This window comes from Orycteropus afer, unplaced genomic scaffold (genome assembly GCF_000298275.1).
Source record: "Orycteropus afer afer isolate SDZICR_OR568_19922 unplaced genomic scaffold, OryAfe1.0 scaffold00107, whole genome shotgun sequence".
Classification (NCBI taxonomy): Eukaryota; Metazoa; Chordata; class Mammalia; order Tubulidentata; family Orycteropodidae; genus Orycteropus; species Orycteropus afer.
Genome location: NW_006921694.1, coordinates 3178617 through 3185695, shown reverse-complemented (window position 1 = coordinate 3185695; position 7079 = coordinate 3178617).

Below are 7079 nucleotides of genomic sequence, written 5' to 3'. Positions count from 1 at the left end.
GACTTAAGTTGTCAAAGATTTCATATAACTTGGTTCGACAATCAGCACCAATGGAAGCAGCAGTCAAGATATCAGACATCATACAGCATTGGGCAAATCTGCTGCAAAGGACCTCTTTCAAGTGCTGAAGAGCAAAGATGTTTCCTTGAAGACTAAGGTGCACTTGACACAAGCCATGGTATTTTTAATTTCCTCATATGCATGTGAGACCTGGACAATGAACAAGGAAGACCGAAAAAGAGTCAACGCTTTTGAGCTGTGCTGGCAAAGAATGCTGAAAGAACCATGGACTGCTAAAAGAACTAACAAATCTGTCCTAGAAGAAATGCAGCCAGAATGCTCTTTGGAAGAATGGCCAGACTTCATCACACCTATTTTGGTCATGTTATGAAAAGGGGCCATTCCCTGGAGAAGGATATCAAGCTTGGTAAAGTGGAGGGACAATGAAAAAGGGGAAGGCCCTCAATAAGATGGATTGACACAGTGGCTGCAATGATGGGCTCAGATATAGCAAAGATCATGGTGCTGGCACAGGACCAGACAGTGTTTAGTTCAGCTGTACATGAAGTCGCTATGAGTTGGAGACGACTTGACAGCACACCTAACAACAGCAACGTCACTGTCACTTAAGTACCCAAAAAACCAAACTAATCTTATTGCCATCGAGTTGGATCTGATTCATAGCAACCCCTCCTTGGGTTTCTGATGTGGTATTACTACAGAAGTAGATTGCTCAACCTTCCTTCCGAGGAGTGACTGGTGGGTTTGAACCACCAGTCTTCTGGTTAGCAGTCAAATGCCTTAGGCACTATGTCACCAGAACTGTTGTTGTTGTTGTTGTTGTTGTTATGTGCCGTCGAGCCAGCCCCAACTCCTAGGGACCCTTCCTTGGGTTTCTGAGGCGGTATCACTACAGAAGTAGATTGCTCAACCTTCCTTCCGAGGAGTAGCTGGTGCGTTTGAACCACCAGCCTTCTGGTTAGAAGTCAAGTGCCTTAGGTACTACGCTACCAGAGCTCCACCACCAGAGCTATCTGAGGCTAAATAATTTGCCCCCAGATCAAAAAAGCTAGCAAGTGACACAGCCACAGATTTAACACCACGATCAATACTCTCAAACAGCTATTTATGTTTCCTCGATCCTGACTCATAGTGACCCCTTTGGGTTTCTGAGGCAGTAAATAAGTAAGTAGATTGCCCAGTCTTTTTTCCACAGAGTGGCTGGTGGTTTTGAACCGCCAACCTTCTGGTTAGCAGTCAAATGCCTTAGGCACTACGCCACCAGAACCTCTATTCTATACAGAATGTGCAGGGAGAGAAGGCCAATACAAACCCCTGAGGAGTACCAACATCTCAGGATGGTACACATTTCAAATAAGTTCTAAGCATGTTTCCAAAAAGGTGATAGCATAAAATGATAACTGATTAAAATACTGTTCATTCTTCCTTTTAGAGAAAAATCTGGTAATTTTTCAAACTGATTTAGTTTAATTCTGAAACAGATGCTAAAAATTTGTCAGGTATATGACAGTGGTAAAACAAATGATAGGGTTTTATAGCTTTTATTATTTTTTCAGCATAAATAATCTCTCATCCAGAAAAAGTAGCTATTATGATTATTTCAGGAGGTGTAAATGATCTGTCCTGGAGGAGGTGCAGCCAGAATGCTCCTTGAAGCAAGAATGGCCAGACTTCATCTCACCTATTTTGGTCATGTTGTAAGAAGGGACCATTCCCTGGAGAAGGATGTCATGCTTGGTAGGGTGGAGGGTCGACGAAAGAGGGGGAGGCCTTCAACGAGATGGATTGATACGGTGGCTGCGATGATGGGCTCAAGTATAGCAGGGATTGTGGGGCTGGCGCGGGATCAGGCAGTGTTTCGTTCTGCTGTGCATGGGGTCGCTATGAGTCGGAAACGACTCGACGGCACTTAACAACAACAACAACAATTTTTTTTCATAGTTAACCTAACAATAAGCACTTTTCCTCAAATAAAGTTTCTCTAAACAGAAACACAAATTCCAAAGACCATTTAGTAAAGTAACATTGTAAAAGAGGAGGCAGCAGGTACTCACCTCTAAGTTGTAAAGCGAGCTCGGGAATGGTGACTTCAAAATGCACGCTCGACTTTTTTCTTCCTCCACCCCCCCCCCAGTATCTTCGGTCTCCAGGGGATGCACATGAATTATTAGAAATGTGGAGGGATAGAAGGGAACACGGGGTATTGGAGGGAGTTGGCATTGTGTGGCAGAAGCCCATACATGGCAAGGTCTGGGGACCTGGTCTAGCTGTTTCCCTACCCTCCTTGACCATCACCAGCATCTAATGGGTGACCTGGAGTAAGGAAAATGGGATGAACAGTAGAAATTACATCATAGATTTATTGTGAGGATTAAGTGATACATGTAAAGCACTTAGTATAGTACCTGGTATATAGCAAGTCCTCAACAACTAAAAGTTAATATCAGAAAAAAATTAAAAAGAGAGTCCTCTGCCCTGATTGATACCACTTAGAATTGTTAAAAACATTACATTTTGTGAAGTGTAAAATGACCCTTTGGCAAAACCACTGTGGATGAAGGCATAAGTGGAGAAAGACCCTTTTGCACAGTGCTGATGGAGACATTAAGTTGGTACAATCTTTCTAGAAAACAATTTGGCAATGTGTATCAAAGGTCTTTAAAATATATGCATATTTTTTGGCCTAGCAATTTGTCCTAAGGAAAAAACAGAATCCTAAACCCCAAACTTAACAATAATGATATTCTTTGATAAATCTGTAGTAATTAAAAAAAAAAAAAAACTGAAAGGCAGAATCTAAAGGAATAACGGGACTTAGAAAACCAATTTATGATATACACATATAATGGTTAAGTATACAACTACTTAAATGTTTTAAAAATATGTATTCAGAAACATGAGAAGTTCAAGATATATTTATATCATAAATGAAAAAGATTACAAACCACTGTATTAGCTAACATTTTCCAGTTGAAAGTAATCGGAAACCAAGTGAGAAAGGTGGAAGGAGGGTGAGTTACGAGAATAATAGGATGAGACAAGGGTGAGCAGGAGCCCTGCCTCACAAAGGAAAGAGAAAGCCATAAAGATCCTTTCCATGTCCTTCACTCTCTGCCTCTCTACATGCCTGCTTCATTGTTTGTTCTATTATAGATGGTCTTTCTTTGTGACCCCTTCACAGAATATGGATACCCATAGTTAAAATTCTAGAATAGTACAGCTCTAGACAAATCTACATTCAGCATAAAAATCTGATAAGCCAAGTATGAATCCACTATGGCTAGATGATACAATGCCAGTGTGGTTTTCAGTGGCCAAAAAAAAAAAAACAGGGCCTGTGAGAGATTCTACTACAAGGCTATAGAAGGCAACCCCATTTTTTAATTTTAGGGGGAAAAACGGTGTTTTAATAGAAAGATATAAAACAAATTTTCATAGTGATTATTCGCAGTTATAGATTTATATAAAATTTTAGTTCTCTTCTTTTGCTTACAAATATTTTCTATAATTTATACTGAATTGTGTAAACTACCAGGCCATTATAATATGGCAGGTGAGGGAGGAAAAGGACAAAAAAAAAAAAAAAAGTATTACTTATATCCCTTAACTCTATAAAATATGTGTGCAAGGGAAAATAATGGGAGAAATTACAATAAAACATCAGCAGTAGTAACCCTAGGTGATAGAATTAAGGGTTTTTTAATCTTCTTACTTAACATTTATTTATCAATTTTCTATTTATTTATTTCAATTATCCTACAACAAGTATATATTACATTCATAGTTAGAAAAAAAAATTTGAGAAATGCCTATGCCCAATGAGCCATTTATAATGGGCTCAGTTTTTGTGTAGGGGACTAGACTATTGCAAGAACCACTTGATCACCAGATAAAAGTGATTTTTGGTGCGTTTTTTCCCAACTCCAGTACAATTGAAGAGTATGGCAAATTCTCAACAGTTACAACAGTTTAAAGTCATGATTTATCTTGAGAATCACTGACTCACAAAATATTGAAACAATTGTGGAGGAATTCTAGGATTACATCTAAATGTTGAAAATAACTAAAGAGCTCAAAAATAAAATTTGCATGGTATAATCCTACTAATTAGAGCTGTTTTAATGTAAAGATGATGATACACAGGGTAATCATATGCAAGTAAATGAAAAATTACTAGGTAGAAGGATTACCTATTTTCTGACACTATTAAAGAAAAGAGAAAACAGCTTTTAGTGGCAGGCAAGTTTTAGTTACATCAGCAGCCACCCAAGGCAAGAAAGATATGAGCTGAAAAATAAATCAGGATTTGGATCAACATAAAATTTAATATAACATAAATATACAATTTGGTATACCACTACACAGTGGCTTCCATGTTCCATGTTTAAAAATATGAACAATGCTAATGAAAATTCTATAGGTTGAAGGCTTTGTTTTACCAAAACCACAAAGTTTAACCAAATATGAAGCTCACAATAAAGGTGAGAAAGACTAGAAAAGTGTCTTTTCCTATTTTCCTAGAGATGCTTGTCTATTGATAAAAATTTTCTAAGCCAGATATTGCCACTAATTTCTCCTAGATATACTCTCTATACACTGTGATAAAACTAAATTAAAGTTTAAAAATAGACATTAATATAAAAAATATGCTATTGTGCTAAGTGTAATCTAACATTCTAGTGGAAATACTTCACCATGCATAACACTTAACTATTGATAGATAACATTTTAGTTTAATAAACAAGTTTTTAAAACAACTCTCATGTTTTAAAACACACTGTTCTATTCTAAATAAATTTACACTATGTTGCTTGAAAATCTATCAGATAAAGTATATTTTATTTTTAACCATCTTAAATTATTTGTAAATTAAGCACATTTATTTCACCTCTCAATGGCTTACTCATATGGAATCAACAAATTTCTCTAAATATTTTCTGTAAGGAAAAAAGAGAAGGAGATACAGTGAAATCATGTATGAGAGGCATAGTAATTCTAACACATTTATAGCAGGAAAAAAAATGCCCCAAATGTAATAAGCTCTGTATATAAACAGTCATGCTAAACACAGAGTTTACCAATAAAGATAAAAAATTAGATGTTAAATGTCAAAATTTTTAGAAAAAGATCCTCACAATGACTATAAAAGCATTATACTATTCTAAATGACTTACAGAAACAATTAATAACCTAATAAAATTAATTCAACATAAATCTCTAAAATACGAAACATAAATTATCTCAATATGGATTACAGCATAAGATATTTTAAGTTTGAAAATCTTAACTTTTTCTTAGATAACACCTAAAAGTCTACAATATTGTACCTATTTTAACATGTGTTTCCCAAAATAAGATTCACTATAAATATTATTTTAGATTCTATTTTTCCATCCTTTTTAGATAACCAAGAGAAAAATCCAACAATACACAAATGGGTACTTTCAACAGTACATGAAACAGCAACAGGTAGTAAGGTTAAGAAAGAGAACACAAGTTCAATCGAATCCATACAAACTAAGATAGAAGCATTCATTTCAACCCATAAGGAAATATCTGAGCCACAAAACATATTTTCCATTTTAAACTTAACTTCTAGATAAGAAGTTGGGGTATTATGACCTGAAAGTGAAGTTCATGTTCCACTGCTTATGAAGGTGTAATGCAATAGAAAAATTGTCAGTTTATGGTACTGAGAATTTTTTTTATTTTTAACTATGTCTTGTATATTATTTACTTGTTTTAGCACATGATACAACTATAGATTATTTTAAAAAAAGCAAATGTGGAATTTCTATTTACATTAATCCCTCTGCGTAATTTCTGCTTCTGAAGTATGAATACAGTGTTTAAAATTACACAAACAAACCCACTGGTAAACAGTATTTTATTTGATGACACTCTGTGTTAATACAATAAATATACAAAACTTCCAAACCACTGAAAACATGCAACATTAGAGGAACAGATGGAGGGCACTGATATAGAACCACGACAGTCACCAGGATGGCAGCGCAAGATTACTCATTGACAAAACATACAAATATCCTAGATAAATAATCCAAGGCCCAAGCTACAAATCACTGAGCAATGATTTTCCAGTGTTCAAATTTAACTTTGAAATTAAATAGCCATGAATTAATCTTGCAAACTGAAAAATGACATGGATGCCCACCATGTGAAGACTATTTCATGACTGTGATATTGGATAACTTAGTGTTAAATATGAAGCATAAATGCCAATCTTTTGCTGACTGAAAATATGACTATTTATTAATTATTATTCAGAGAATAGGGAATAGAAGAATTTAAATCCCCTTTTATACTTCATCAAACTGTAAGCATTGCCATCATTTTCGTGCACAGCTATGTTTTTCTTAAAAAACATAATCTTCTCCCACAAACTTATATTAAAATAACCCAAATAACCGGATTTTAAAATATCATTTTCTCTATCCACAACACAAAAGATACTGTAGCTGTAATGATTCTTTGATATTTAACAATGCTATCTTTGGGAATTTCTGCGTAATAGAAACATTCCTACACTGAAGAAAAATACTCTGTGTATCTCAGTATTTTTCAAAAGTCTCTCTCTGTATATTTTACTTATACTTTAAAGATAAAATTAAACTTGGGGGATAAATGGTGAACACAGGTGCTCTTGCATTTTATAGTTAAAGTTTAAAAGCACACTGATGAAACAAAATCTCAATAATAACATTATTTGCTCTGAAAAGCTTGAACTGACTTGGTTGAGAATGTAAAGAGAGATCATCAGTCATCAGAAATACTCATGAAAGCAGCTTTAGATTCATATTTTGAATTTTATTTTCTTCAGAAGAAAAGAATTATCTTCCAAGTATATTATTTCAATAAAGTCCCAAATAAATCTATTGTGAACACCATCTGGATTGATCAGACCTTCTTCATCAACAGTGAGAACCACCTCTCCTCACCATCTCACTCCCAGTAAAGAACTTATTTTAACTCTCTCTTTAGGGAGGAGAACGAAAGTGATTTAACCATTTCTGGTTTTTTTTTTTTTTTTTTTTAAG